The 15,658-nt window shown below is 38.1% G+C and overlaps 1 long non-coding RNA gene across 2 annotated transcripts; it reads left to right on the forward strand.

Moving 5' to 3' along the window:
* Positions 1-7,246: 7,246 nt before the first annotated feature.
* Positions 7,247-10,223, forward strand: LOC136748888 (uncharacterized). 2 transcript variants are annotated; one of them, XR_010816648.1, is made up of 4 exons: positions 7,247-7,317; positions 7,985-8,115; positions 8,542-8,634; positions 9,521-10,223. It is a non-coding gene; the product is annotated as an uncharacterized LOC136748888 (long non-coding RNA). The 2 variants fall into 2 exon arrangements; XR_010816647.1 differs by lacking the exon at positions 7,247-7,317 and adding an exon at positions 7,727-7,831.
* Positions 10,224-15,658: the final 5,435 nt, after the last annotated feature.

Here is a 15,658-nt window from a genome sequence, read left to right on the forward strand (position 1 = left end):
GAGGCTATTTCACTAGTGGAAGCCATCTCAGGAAGCGTCTCCTATTATAAGAAGGCCCCTACATCAGGTCTTGGTGGGGGCCTAACCACCATCTACCATACACGACTGCATCTCTTTTCCAAATCTATAGATAATTACACCTTTTTTGGACTTCTTTAAGTAGAGCTTAGATCTAAATCTGGGAATTTTAACATACATGCAACTATGGAAGAGGTCTCCCTTCTTGTGCGTTTCCGGTCTTTATCGGAGTCTTTAAGTTAAACCCAGCATGTATCAGGGCCCACACAGCACCTGCTTCTTTAATTAAGCAGAAGAGAAGAACAAAGTTTCACAAAATTATAATGCAAACATTATACTCCTTCACATCTGATGGATCCCAGTTCCTGCTATTCATCTGCTAATGGATGTTTTCCACAGGATAATTCCGCAGGATAATTCACCTTGCTACAATGCTTGGATTGTCCAAGAATGGTTCCATGGACGTGACAGTGAATTCATCTGATTGTAGTGGCCTACCCAGTCAACAGATCTCAATCTAATTGAGCATCTGTGGGATGTGATGAGACAAGCTATTCAGAGTAGAGATCCACTACCAACCAATTTAACACAACTGTGTGAAGCATTGGAGTCAACATGAGCCAGCATCCCTATGCTTTCAACACCTTGTGGAGTCCATGCCTCTATATTCTGAGGCAAGTATTAGTAAGGTGTTCATTAAGTTTTGTAACTTACTGTATATACAGTGGATAAGTATAAGTATTCACCCCACAAAGACTTTTGGATATTCTGTAGTGTTACAAAAAAAAATGTTTTTCTGTCAATGATCTACACAAAGTATTACATAATGTTGATGTTGGAAAACAATTATATTTTTTTAATTAACTACATATAAAAACTGGAAGTCTTGATTGTATAAGTGTTCACCCCCTTTGCTATGACACACTATTTTCTTTAGAAGTCACACAGAGTTCACCTTTGTGCAATTATTGTCATATGATCTCAGATTAAATACACTAGAAGGCCCCAGAGACCATATCTAAACAACCACAACGTGAAGACCAAGGAGCTTTCAAAACAAATCTGAGAGAAAGTTTTGGAAAAGCACCAGTAAAGGTCGGGTTATAAAAAAATATCCCAAACTTTGAACATTCCCTAGAGCACAGTTAATTCCATTGTAACAAAATGGAAATATCATGGTACAACCACAACATCCACCAAAACTGAGCCACTGGGCGAAAGGGTCTGAGAAGCCATCAAGACATATGGTAACTGTGTGTAGTATTACTTGTTAATCACTAAAATCATTGACTTATTTATTTATTTAACTTAGTTGTTATGTTGGAAAAATGTTTTTTATTTGTTTTCTTTAATGTTTTTGATTTATTTGTGTTTACACATCTTTTCCTTTTACTAAGCAAATTAGACACTGTGTTCACTGCCTGCTAATTAGTAGGTTATTTCATCTACACATTCTGCATAAATCCTTGATCCCTACTGGTTAGCTAGATTTTAATTGCACCACAGCTGCAGGAAGGCAGAGATACAACAGGCAGTGCAGGATTAGGGAAGGTAGTGTCTCTAGGCTGAATTGAGACAGAAGAGGGGAGCCACTGGTTCCATGCATGTGGAAGGAGAATGCACTAAGATGCATATACATAATCTTGCAGTGTGCAGTTGTTACTGCTGTAAGGAGACTGCTACAGCAAGGCAGGGTAGTGCTGTCAGTTTTCTTTTGTCTGGATTTATCTTTTATTATTTTATTTTGTATTATTTTTGCCTAGAGAGCCTGACAGAGTCACAAATATAAATCAGGAAAAGGCACACCACATTGGGAAAAAATACTGTTTTATTGTATTTGTTGTGTTTCTTCTTGCTTTTTTTTATGACAGCATTGTTGGAGTCATTGTGGGATCAGCAATTCAGTACACAGAGCGAGACCAAGAGAACAGTTAATCTGGTGTAAGGAAAAGCTGGTAGTCTGTCCTTATTCTGAAGTTACCAGATGGTGGAGCATGAGGCAGATGGGGTTCCTGGATCTGTGTTGCCAGTCATCACCTACTGAGGAAACAGAGAACATTCAATAGGGAAAGAGGGATTCCTGCTCAGACTGAAATGTTACTTACCTGAGTGTCTGACCATATAAAGGCAGGCATTCCCCTGATTTAATCTGTTCCTGCTGTTAAGGTTTTGACATGACAGAGGAGATCACATGGACCATAGAGCTGCAGTGCAGGAATAGAATCAATGGTGTTCATGCGAATGATCCTAGAATTCTGTACCTGCATAATTACTTTCCACACATGAAATATTGAATGGATTTGAAAGGAAACAATCAATATGTGCTTTAAGTGTAGACTTTCATCTTTAATTTGAGGGTAGTTACATCCAAATTTGTCAAATGGTGTAGGAATTACACCCATTTTTAGATGCTGTCCCCCAATTTTAGGGGCTCAAAAGTATTTGGACAAACTAACATAATTATTAATTAAATTGTGAATTTCAATACTTGGTTGCAAATCCTTTGCATTCCGAGACTGCCCACCAGATGCTGGGTTTCTTCCCTGGTGATGCTCTGCCAGGCCTGTACTGCAGCGGTCTTTAGTTCCTGCTTGTTCTTGGTGTTTTGCCTTCAGTTTTGCCTTCAGCAAGTTAAATGCTGCTCAATGGGATTCAGGTCAGGTGATTGACTTGGCCATTGCAGAACATTCCACTTCTTCACTTGCTTTCGCAGTGTGCTTCGGGTCATTATCCATCTGCAATGTGAAGCACCGTCCAATGAGTTTTGAAGGATTTTGCTGAATCTGAGGAGATACTATAGCCCTAAACACTTCAGAATTTATCCTGCTGCTTTTGTCAGCATGCACATCATCAATAAATACAAGTGAACCAGTTCCCTTGGCAGCCATACATGCCCATGCCATAACATGCTTCACAGATGAGGTGGTATGCTTTGGATCATGAGCAGTTCCTTCCCTTCTCCATACTCTTCTCTTCCCATCATTCTGGTACAAGTTGATCTTTGTCTCATCTGTCCATAGGATGTTGTTCCAGAACTGTACAGGGTTCTTTAGATATTTTTTGGCAAACTCTAATCTGGTCTTCCTGTTTCCTGTTTCCATCTTTTGGTAAACCCTCTGTATTTACTCTGGTGAAGTCTTCTCTTGATTGTTGAGTGTGTTCTTGATCTGGCCAACTGTTATGAAGGGTTTTTTCTTCACTAGGGACAGAATTCTTCTGTCATCCACCACAGTTGTTTTCCGTGGTCTTCCGGGCCTTTTGGTGTTCCTGAGCTCACCAGTGCGTTCTATCTTTTTAAGAATGTACCAAATAGTTGATTTGGCCATACCAAATATTTTTGCTATCTCTCTGATTGGTTTGTTATGATTTCTAAGGCAAAATGCACCAAGACCAAGCAGGAACTAAAGACAGCTGCAGTGCAGGCCTCGCAGAGCATCACCAGGGAAGAAACCCAGCATCTGGTGATGTCTATGGGTTCCAGACTTCAGACAGTCATTGACTGCAATGGATTTATAACCAATCTCAACAAATCTTCAATTTATAATTGAATCTCACAATGTATTTCATGATTATGTTAGTTTGTCCAAATACTTTTGAGACCCTAAAATTGGGGGAGCACATATAAAAATTGGTGTAATTCCTACACTATTCACCCAATTTGGAACCCAACTACCCTCAAATTAAAGATGAAAGTCTACACTTAAAGAACTAATTGTTTCCTTTCAAATCCATTGTGGTGGTGTACAGAGCCAAAATGATGACAATTGTGTCACTGTCCAAATATTTATAGACCAAACTGTATGTGCTGCTCCATTCCCCCATCAGTCATGTGTGTTTATGCCAGGTCGGTTCTGTCCACAGCTTCTCTCCCTCTCAAAATATTTTCCACCTATTGTTGCTGAACAAGCACTCTTCTTGAACAGGCACTGCAGCATTAAACAGCCAATAGCGCATTTTATACTTTGTAATGATACTTGCAAATGTGATTGTTTTTTGTTTCCTGAAGGTATCCTGTATAAAGCACATGTTTTCCTCTCTGAATGGTCTACTCACTTTTTGAGACCACTGAATTTACCACATACTGAGACCTCATTTCATCAGTCTTAAGACAGCAAAACATTTTTTAACAGAAAAGATGACTTTTGATATTGGCCCAACTTCATCTGCACTGCATTTTATTTTAATCTATCACACTTTCAAATAACTATACTATTGTATCTTCACTAAATCTATTGTACATGAGATACATTCCTAATGTGCAGAACATGCAGGAGCTGATTTTAAGGGATTTTGATCTCAGGCCACAAAGAGTAATTTTGTCAGACAGATTAGCCATCTTTAGCATCTGATTGCATTGCTGTACATTCAAAAGCCTATAGTGTCACCACTAGTGACTAGTGACTAGTTCATTTTCTACAAAGCTAGATAGGTCTTGGTGGAAGATGATTATATATTTTTGCCTCCCCATTATTTGCTCCAGCTCCTCAGCAACAGGTTTCAGGAAAGGAAGTCTCAGAGGTGAGATTTTGGGAAGATTAATCTCACAGCCATGATACAACGGCCCTGTGAGCAGACTTACATCTTCTTGACAAATTTCCTCTCTCTGTATTGACTGGCTAAACCCAAGGCCAAACAGATGGAACATGTGTCAAGCGGCTCCATTTAAAATGTATTTATTATAGTACACCTCCCTGAAAAGTCATTGATACAATCTGTCTTTTATTATCAGAGGAGACCTGGGGAACAAGGAAGAAGCTTAAAATCAGTCACGGATACAATTGTAATCATCATTTCCTACACAGTAACAATGATCACGCCTGATATTATAATCAGTGCATTACACAAACACATGTACTTATTAGAAATGCATCTCAAATATAATGGAACATATTGTACTGAGAGTTTGCGGTCTGTTGTTTTTCAAATCTTTCTGAATTGTCATCAGTAACATAGATAGAAGCTAGATAAAGAATTATGAATAACTTTTTTTTTTTTTTTTTTTTTTCTGACAGGGCACACACTTTCAACATTAGCTAACCCTCTGTCTGCTTCCTGCAGTTCTGAAATGCTACAAATTTGCATCCCATTCTGTATTTGGCACATTATGAAGCTAGTGGACTCCTTACAGTAAAGCAGATTCATTTACACATTATCCATAAACAGCTGCTGGAAAATGGCTTTTAAAAACAACCTTGGTAATGATTAAAGGCATCTGCTCATGCTATACCAGGTTTCTGGTAGCTGGAAGAGACCCCGGAGTGTCTTGCTGTGGATTATCTGTTCTAAGAAACAAATTCTTAATGTTCCCCCCTCTAGTCTGCAAAGTTATACTGCTACATTGCCCTATCATGTTTTATTAATTTGATTATTATTATTATGTAGTATTATTTTCTTCACTTAAACAGGATAACTTTAACAATTCCATTGTTGAAAAATATTGGCAATGAATCTACATAATACACTATATATAGGACACTGCACTGCATGCTTTCATGATGTGCACTAGGACTCCAATCTCAGTTTTACAATACATTTCACCAACCTCTTAAATACATAGAAGTAACAGAAAGCTATAACCATTGTCCACAATGATGAGAATAAATAAATACATATATAAAGCTGGTAATAGACATTATAAAATAAACAAATTCTGCTTGTTTTTATTTATGGGCCAGGGAACCTTTTTTTTGTAATGTACCTTGGGCTACTGCCATTGAAAAGAAGAGCAAATAAAGCCTGACTTTTGCATTATAATATCTAGCATTTTATAAGTATTTCCATAGGTAGTCACATTAATACATTGATTATTGTCCATTGATTGACAGTTTAAAAATCAACAACTTATGTTTCATTGATGCTCACATTGACATAATTCACATACACACATGTACATGTCACAGGAGGTGACAGTAGCTGTCACTGTTAAATTGTTATTATTATTATTATTTACTTTGTGTGTTTATTGATTTCACTTGTTTTACTTAATCACTTATTTTTTACTGATCTATTCTCTTAATAGTTTTTTGTTTGTTTTGTGGGTGTGTGTGCAATAATAACTAAGGGGAACTATTTTTCTAAGGTTAGATTAGTATTTTAGCCTTAGGGATATTTTGTTTTCTTTGTGTTGCTCTGTTAATTTGGATCAGTGTTAGCTAACTTTCACAGTATTTTATAGCACAGTTAAATTAAAGACTTTATTAGACTTTATTATTTTATTATAGGTTTTCCTCATTTGATAAGCTTGATATTGTGGTGCTATTAGAGGCACCTTCATGCTCTGCTTCTTAAGAACTTGTATTGCCCTGTAAATAATACAAATGATTTTTTACTTACCTGTGTCTGTGCTGGTGTATGCTCAAAGTACTGAACTGTGGGAATAAATTGGAAAAATATTATATAAATGTTTAGAAAATTGATTAAAAATAAAAACTACAAGTCTGGTTGGATAAGTGTCCACCCCACCTGTAATAGCAATCCTAAACTATCTCAGGTGTAAACAATCGCTTTCAAAATCAAACAAGTTAAGTGACCTCCACCTGTGTTAAATTGTAGTGATTAACATGATTTCAGGATAAAGAAATTAAAGAAATTCAGCAATTCCTGTAGGTTCCCTCTGTGTGGTAGTACATTTCAAAGCAAATATACAACCATGAACACCAATGATAGTTTAAGTAAAACAGACCACATAAAGAAATAAAAAATACATTAAAGATAATTTGTCAACATACTTGTAGTCACAGCTTGGCATTTTTCTAATAAAATAGATGCCTCTTGTGCTAAAAAAATATTTTAAGAAGAGTAGTGTTGTATTTCGCCTTTGTATTCTCAGGAATATATCATATGAATATATCATGGTAGAATCTACCATTACCTAGCTAATGCTTAGAAAGAAAAAGGGTAGTGAATATGTTGAGCAAGTATATTGTTCTAGATTGTCTGTTCTCTTAGCCGGAATTAATTACATTACCCCTATGGGCAAATGAGCATGTTGAGAGGTCATGATCACAAGTGAGAAAGAAAGAAAAAGATCAGTACAAAAATATGTTAATAGTTATTTTTAGACCATGTTAATTTAAGCCATCCAAAGCCCCTTTGTCTTCATTGTTAAAATCTATGAATCTACTGTTACTTAATTAAATTTTAAATGAACTTGCAAGATAAATTAAATCTCTCCCTCGTTCTGCCTGTAATCAAGTTCTGATTAATCAATTTCTAATCAATGATGACAGCAGAGGAGTCTTGATGTATCATTTAGTCTCTGCCTCAGATAGACCTGCACCTCTACAACTGTTTTGTAAGGTATGTGATGATGCTCAGCCGTAAGTAAAAGATGTCAAATGAAGGCCACTAAACATTGTGCTTGTGCAACTCAGAATGCTCACTTTAATCTTAGCTTTAATTAATAAAGTGGGCTACCTTATCATAGATGGAGCTCTGTGCTAGTGTCACAGAGGGTGACCAATTTTGTTGTTTCACTATTTATCTAAATTACTTGTTTTTGTTTTCACAAATTTGTATTTTCATTTATTACATTTATTACTTTTTACTGTTATTGGTCGTTTTCTCTGTTTGACTGCACTTACTATTATTCACTAATTGTTGAATTTTGCACAGCACGCTTTCTTTTAATTATGATGTTTGTTCAATGTTTGGGCACACCTGTCCCCAGGTGGGCATTGCCTCTACCTACACACCTGCAACTTTGTTTATTATCCCCATTGGCGTAGACTGGGCTCAAAAGGTCAACTTGCAGCTCCAACAGGCATGACTAAGAACAGTGCTGCAGGGAGAGGAGACTGGGATCAGACTTAAAGTAATTCAATAGTAATTCTCTCTTTTGATTGATTAAAGATACATTGACATTTCAAACTTGAAAGAAGAGAAAAGGGGTTCACTTTATTTATTTATTTTGTAACTGAAGTAACATGACATTACTGTATGTACCTGTCATCTGCTTTCCCGGCAGGAGGTCTTTTTCTTTCTATTCTTGTCTATTCTGCTTGATCTCTCAATCCTGGAGAAGCCTGTGGTGTTGCTGATCTGCAGGGAAAGAATGGATTAGTGGATTACAGCCTTACCTGACATCCTGGTGTCCTGGTATGGTCATTGGCTGCGTCCTGCTGTTCCTAGTCCAGACGTGCCAGTTGTAATGAAAGGCAAAGATAAATTGTGTGAAGATGGAAGTAAAAGCTGAATATAGCTAATGGGAGTGTGATCAGTAGCAGAAATACTCTCTTTTGATAAGTGCTGTGTTGAGGTCCCTCTTTCTATGGCAGGCAAGTGAAAAGATGATAGTGAGAAAACTTTTGATTATATTTATTTGTATTTGAAATGGTTTTACCTGGACTTGTCTGTCCAGGGTGTTGCCTTGTGGGGGAGAATTATAAAGATTGCCAGTACAACGTTTTCCTCCCCTTATAAAAAAGGAGTTGTCGGTGTCACTATTAATTGAATTCATTGCATAGGCAGGGGACAGAGTCTGGATGTACTGGTGGCACTGATATTATCATGTTTCTTCATCAGCAATGCTGCCTTGAATTTTAACAGAGCAAGGACTTCTAGAGTATAGACCACTGGCAAGCTTCTCGATCCTCAAGACAAAAACATGGGTGGGAGGTAAGTAAAAGTTCTTTATTACAGATATTCTTAACTTTCTTTTCAAATAACATACTACTTGTGTTATACTACACACACCTAATGTGTAAGGTTTATTATTTTTTAGGATACTCTTGGATCAGCACTTCAGAATTGAATGGCTAAAGCTAAACAAAAACATATAAAAAAATGTGTTTAACTGGACGACACTCAAAATTATATTCAGCTTCAATTACAATTACAAATTGATCCAAGCCTACATGCCAATGCTAGTGGTGGGCAGGTGGTTAAGCCCTACTGGCCTATTAGTTCATGTGTGCTAGCTAAGTAGGTTACAAATATTTCCAAAAAAATCAGGTCTTCAAATCTCCAGTCTTTGTCACTTGGTCTGTGCTGTGTCCTACAAATAAAACCTCTCCCTGATCTCTCAAAGTATGGTAGAGCTGCTGTATGGTTTTCAAGACAGGTAGTCTATTAGGAGTAAAGATGTATGTGACAGTTGGGTCGGGATGAAATGAATCACAGTAGGTACCACAAGTGTATGTAGAGGTTCTTGCATAATCAAAAAAAAAATTCAAATCGTAAAATATTCCCAATACAAATTAATCACAAATAATAGTCTAAGAATAATGTGAAATAAAGTAATAACATCTAATATGAATAAATAGTAGCTTCTTATTTATTGCACTTTATTATGATTACTATTATTTTGTGATTGTTAAATTATTTTCTCCTGCATGGGTTATCAGAAAACACTTATGATGTGTGTATTGAGTTTTAGGTCTTCTTTTATATCTGTTTAAGGTCTCTCGTGTTCATTGTTTAATACACTCTGATTGCTGAATGAGCACTTCTGAGTGAGCCTGTCCCCTAATTACGTGCAGCTGTGCTCTTCTCTCCAATTTAGATTCTAAGAAGAGCAGCTTGTTTGCTGCAGAGGGAAGGGGCACAGACACACACAAGACGGAGACTATGCTTAAAGACAGTGGAGGTACGAGTGCTGCATGAATGATGGCCATGGATTAAATACTTCGCTATGTTGAATTTGAGAATGTTGAGAACTTCAGAAATACTACATGCAGCAAAAGAGAGACTGGACAAGAAGTGATATGATGTTATTTGTCTCTGTTTCCACTTTTGCCTTTTTATGTTCTCTTTTCTTCATCTCCTTGTGAACCTCTGGTCCTGTGAGTGAAGCCAAAGATCATAATTTAAGTTATTGCTATTAGCTTTTGTACTGGTTTTAGGAATTTTAACCAATTCTTTTTGTTTTAAATTTTCTTCTTATTTTGTTCTTTTTTGTTTACATTATTCTGGAGTATGTTTTATCACCCTGTATATTAAAGTTGATTTAGGCATTTTTATATTATATTAGTATTTGCAAAAAGCCTGTTTTGTATGCATATAGACTTTGTGCCCTACATTGTGTATATTAACTTGCTTGTCTGTAGCTGTGAAGAAAATGATACATTATTGTGGCATGTACTTACCTGCTGTCCAATGTGTGATATGTTGGGGATGTCACAGGAGGTGATGAAGGTTAATTACTCTCTTTTGATCACCAACATTGAATTATTGTTTGCTTTATTAAATCGCTGCACTTTTTAACATTTATATTGTTATGGATATCTATTTTACTTTTTTAAATGCATTCCATGCTTAATGCACTTTTAGTGGCAGGGTTTAACATTTTTCCATATCACTTCCTCAAATGAGTAACAGAAATGGTTTAGTACTCATGGAAATTAGTTATATTCATCCAACTCACTATCTAGCTCCACCTGTTGGTTTAGGAGGTGGAGCTTGCTGTGCTCTGGTGTGCTTTCTAAGAGCTCTGATTGAGCCTGGGTTTGCTCTCTGCATCCTTCATTCAATTGCAGGCTTTGAGTTTAATTTTCTTATTTCTGTTGTCATCTTACACATATGACTGTGCATGAGAGCAGATAGGTGTGAGGCTGATAGGCTTGACCTGCACCCATTTTATCAGATATTGACAAGTGAGAACTGCCACTCACAAAAAACACTGATTAATGGAAGTGTACAAGACAACATCACAATCTTATTCATGTTGGAGTAGGAGTTTGGATTGCTAGTATTCACACTATTGACCAAATCATACACATTTCTCTCCAAGGTTATCTGTATGTCTTTTGCTCGGTGCTGAGTCTGTATCCTTCCAGCATTACTATCAGCATGCTGCAGAGTTCAGCTTGAGAGGGGAGGAAAAAGTAGTATTGGTCACGATAAAGTAGACCTGTAAGAAGGAACAAGCGAGTGGAATTACACTGAAAACAGTGTCTGTATCTGTGGAGAAGCAAGCACGGATAAGGCAGAACTCTCTCTCTTCTGCTTTTAGTGATTCTTTAGAAATTAGCAATTCATTTGTACAAGCTCATCCAACAAGTACAAACACCGTTTGATATGTCTTGCAGGTTTTTTATGGGTCATTATCTTGCTGAAATATAAAAATCTGTCCAGTCATCATCTTCCTTGATGGAAAAGCATAATAGTGTGCAGTATTGTAGAACTTATGCTGATCTATGTTTTCATTCATTTTGTGAGGATGATCAGCAGCACACTAAAAAGTCCTATGCATTTTATTATTACTGTCACCTTTTCATTTTAGTATTTTCAAATGTACTGCATGTGTGGCATATTAAAGTCATCAGCAAAATCTGACCAACAATTTGCCAGGATTTTCAGTTGCAGTTATTTCACTTAATCTGTGAAATGTTGTACAGGATTTGCAAGTAAATAGTCACAACCATACATTTTTGCATCTCTAGAGGTTATTTATTGATTTCACATTCAAACATCTTCTGCACAATCAGGTACAATGGTATGGTAAAGTTAGACTAAAGGTTAGAGTCAGAATATGTAATATTGACAATCACCCCACAATATGCAGTAGTTCAAGTTCAAACATGGATAAATAATGCCAATAACTGCTTTTTAACCACTGTGTAACTAAGCAGTGATATTAATTGATTTCCTTTATAGGATGATGTTGGTACATTTTAAATTAAAAGGAATGCTGGCTTTTCAAATACTTGCAAGACATCCATCTTACGTATTAAAAAGAAAACTGCAATGACACAGCAAGGGAAGACAGAAAATGAATTATTTATAACTAATTTTGTTATTGCCAACAAAATGGTCTTGCAGGACTAATTGATCATTTGTAGCCTTACTTATAAAATGAAACTATCAGAAATTGGAGACAGTTAATTTCCCCAGCAGGAAGCTGCCTTATTGACAGCTTTGTATTTCAGAGGCTTCTGGAAAGCAGAGTGGGTGATGAATCTAAATGTAGCCAAAAGATTATATTGTTTGGAGAGCAAAAATGTGATCCTGCTGAATAAATTAGCTATCGTTTTTTCTCCCACTCAGAGCAGACTATGCTCTGGTCTAAGATAATACTCTGCTTTGAGCAAGAAGAGTGAATGAACAATACTTCAACTTTAAATGCCTATAGCAACTTTAACACCAATCATGAAACACTTGTTTGACATACTAGTGTAAGGTTAAGTTACAGATTAATTTACACATGAGAACAAAATAATAACAATAATCTCATACCTATAATGTTGGTATTTTATATATACATTAAATGTTTATAAATAGTTTATAACCTGGGGTATATTATTAGATTATTTATCAGTAATGCTTTGTTTAAACATCCACTTTAAGGCTTGCATGCTTTTATTATTTATTAATTATAATTATAAATTATTTTTCATACATGAATAACTGCCAGACTGTGAAAAATAAATGCATATATAAATATATATATAAATCCTGTTACAATTAATGTAATGCAACAACTTCTGTATTTGTAATAGCCTTATATGGTTTGTATGTATTGAGTGCAGTCAATAATTATATTTTTAATATGTGCCAAATAGAAGATGCTTATAATTAAGTGCTAAAAACCCTGTTTACTGGTAGTTTGTGACGTGTACTGATGACAAAATGCATTTTATTAACAAAATGAAGAAATGTTTTGGTTGTTTGGTTGTTTTTTGTGTATAAATGTATTAAATATGTTTTGCAACACCTCAAGGGAAATTCAATTTAACACCATTTTTATTTTTTATTTTTGTCCATAACAAGGTACATTACTGTCCAGTACCTATACTAACTTAATGTAAGTGTGCATGTTTGATTGAACTCTGATTGAACACTATTAGTTCAATCAAATGTTAGTCATTACAACTTTAAAGTAATTTAAATCATCAACTGAAAAGGTTTAATTTGTTCTACTAACTTAACTTGTCACAATTCCAATGACAAAAATCTCAAACATTAAAACTTATTGAAGTTAGTGTTCTCAACTTAATATTTCACATGTACTCAATGTTTTAATTCATAAGTAAATCATGCATGCTCATAACTGATTAAGCTTTTCCTTTGGGCAAAATTGTTGGCAGTTTTGTTTTTTATAGATTCATAGCCTGTTTGACCAATGTTAAGCATTTTGTTTCCTTTTCAATTAGCTAATTGTTTACATTTAAAATTTTGATGTTTTAAAAACATTAATTGGTTTCAATTATCTCCTACAAAAAAAAAAAAGAGCATTCTGGTATTGAATTTGTCATAGGCCAGAAATAGTATTTATTTATTAATTTTATTATTTTTTAAATATCTGTATGAGTACATTTTGTAATGTTATTGGTCCCCTTTTAAACATATTTCATAGTTGTGTAAATATTGTTGATTCTAGTAAAGAAAAAAAAAAGAAAAATACATTTTCTTGGTTGGTACACAATCCAAACATTCTTGTAGCTGCCCAATAAACGATCCTATAGGCCTATGTAAACGCCGGACACAATACACGGGGAGAGAGAGAGTCTCGGGTTTATTGGGGGTTGGATTGAACCAGTAGGGGAACACAAGGAGGGGAAAAACAAAGCAAAACAAGCATACAAATGTCTACACAAACAGGGGGCTCCAGGCAGTCAGGGGTTGTAGTGTCAGTCCTCCTTCTTGGTGGTTAGCTGTCTCTATCAGGGAAGGAGAGGGATTAAATAGAGAAGGCACAGCTGCCGCTGACGTCACAGTCGCCTCGGTGCTCATTGCCTGCAGCCGTGAGTCCGCAGCCTGTTTACGAGGGAGCGGACAACACAGCTGCGGCACATGAGCACCTAATCAGCGGGCATCAGTAGCAGCAGCCGTGCCGTGACAGACAGTGTCCTGTCACACACCCTCCCCCCTAGAAAAGGGAGAAGAGGAAGGGACAGGGGAAGGGGAGGGAAAGGGACGGGAGAGGAAGTCTGCATTGAGGCGCTGAGGGCCAGGGCAGTGACGCACTTGGAAGTTGAAGTCCTGCAGGGCGAGATACCAGCGACTGATGCAGTGGTTGGAGTCCTTCATGCGATGCACCCACTGCAGGGGGGCGTGGTCCGTCTCCAGGGTGAAGGGACGCCCCAGGTAGTAGCGGAGCGTCTCCACAGCCCATTTAATGGCGAGACACTCCTTCTCGATCGTGCTATACTTACGCTCCTGGGGCGATAGTTGTTTACTGAGATAGACAACAGGATGTTCCTGACCTCCAACATCCTGGGAAAGGACCGCACCCACTCCAACTTCCAAGGCGTAGGTCTGTAAAATAAAAGGGCGAGAGAAATCAGGACATTTTAACACAGGTTGTTGGCAGAGGCGGTCCTTAATCGCCTGGAAAGTCACCTGGCACTGCTCCGTCCATTGGACTGTATCTGGAGCACCTTTTCGTGTCAGTTCGGTCAGGGGGTAAGCCAGGGTGGCAAAGTACGGTAGAAACCGGCAATAATACCCAGCAAACCCCAAGAACTGCCGAACTTCCTTTTTTACTTAGGAGGCGGACAGGAGGCAATAGCGGTTACCTTGTCAATGACTGGCCATACCTGCCCCCCCTAAGAGGTACCCCAGATACTTGGTCTCCCTCCTCCCAGCTGCGCACTTGCCCGGGTTCGCCATGAGCCCCACCTGCTGAAGGGACCGGAGCACAGCTGCGACGTGGATGAGGTGGCTATTCCAGTCTTTACTGAAAATCACCACATTGTCCAAGTACGCAGAGGCACATGGTTGGTGGGGCCGGAGCACACAGTCCATCAGCCTTTGGAAAGTGGCTCCATGCAGCCCGAAAGGCATAGTGCGAAACTGGTATAAACCCCGAGGAGTGGAGAAAGTGTTTTTCTCTCGGGACACTGGACTGAGGGGGATCTGCCAGTATCCCTTTGTTAAGTCCAGTGTCGTGAAAAAGTGAGCAGCACCCAGCCGGTCCAGCAACTCGTCCACACGGGGCATCGGATAGGCATCGAACCTAGACACTGCATTGAGCTCCCTATAATCAACGCAGAATCTAGTGCTGCCATCAGGCTTTGGCACCAAAATTATAGGGCTTCACCACTCCGATTGTGACTTCTCAATGACTCCCAGCTCCAACATCTTTTGCACTTCTGTATTGACGGCCTGCTTTTTGTAATAGGGAGTGCCATAAGGTTTGACACGCATGCAGGTGTCCGGTGCCATGTGGATGTGGTGTTCAATGGGAGGTGTGAACCCAGGTCGGTGAGAAAAGACAGCATAATAAAGAGCGAACCTGCTGTTTCTGGGTGTTTGTTAAATTGCGATCAATGCGAACCTCAGAAACAGCGGGTTCAGACTCTTTATTGTGGGAGGAACTAGGAGCATATAATGCTTCCTCCTCTTCCTCCTCTTGCAACTTCTTCAGCATGTTGAGATGGTAGATAGTAGCTTTTCTCTCCGACGGTCCAGGCGACACACCTCATAATCAACCTCCCCTACTTCAGCTTAGATGTTGAAGTTGGGAGTAACACCAGTACCTTGTCCCCCGGTGTGAACAATCGTAACCGGGCTCCCCTGTTGTACAAGCACTGTTGTCGCTCCTGGGCCTGTAAGAGATTCGACTGTGCAAGTTTCCCCAGTGCCGATAGCCGATCTCTCGGGTCCAGGACATGCTGTACCATAGAGGTCCGGGAGGGGGCGGTAGCCTCCCAGTTCTCCTTTATTAAATTGAGGATGCCCCTCGGCCGCCTCCCGTTTA

Source organism: Amia ocellicauda, chromosome 4 (assembly GCF_036373705.1).
Source record: "Amia ocellicauda isolate fAmiCal2 chromosome 4, fAmiCal2.hap1, whole genome shotgun sequence".
NCBI lineage: Eukaryota > Metazoa > Chordata > Actinopteri > Amiiformes > Amiidae > Amia > Amia ocellicauda.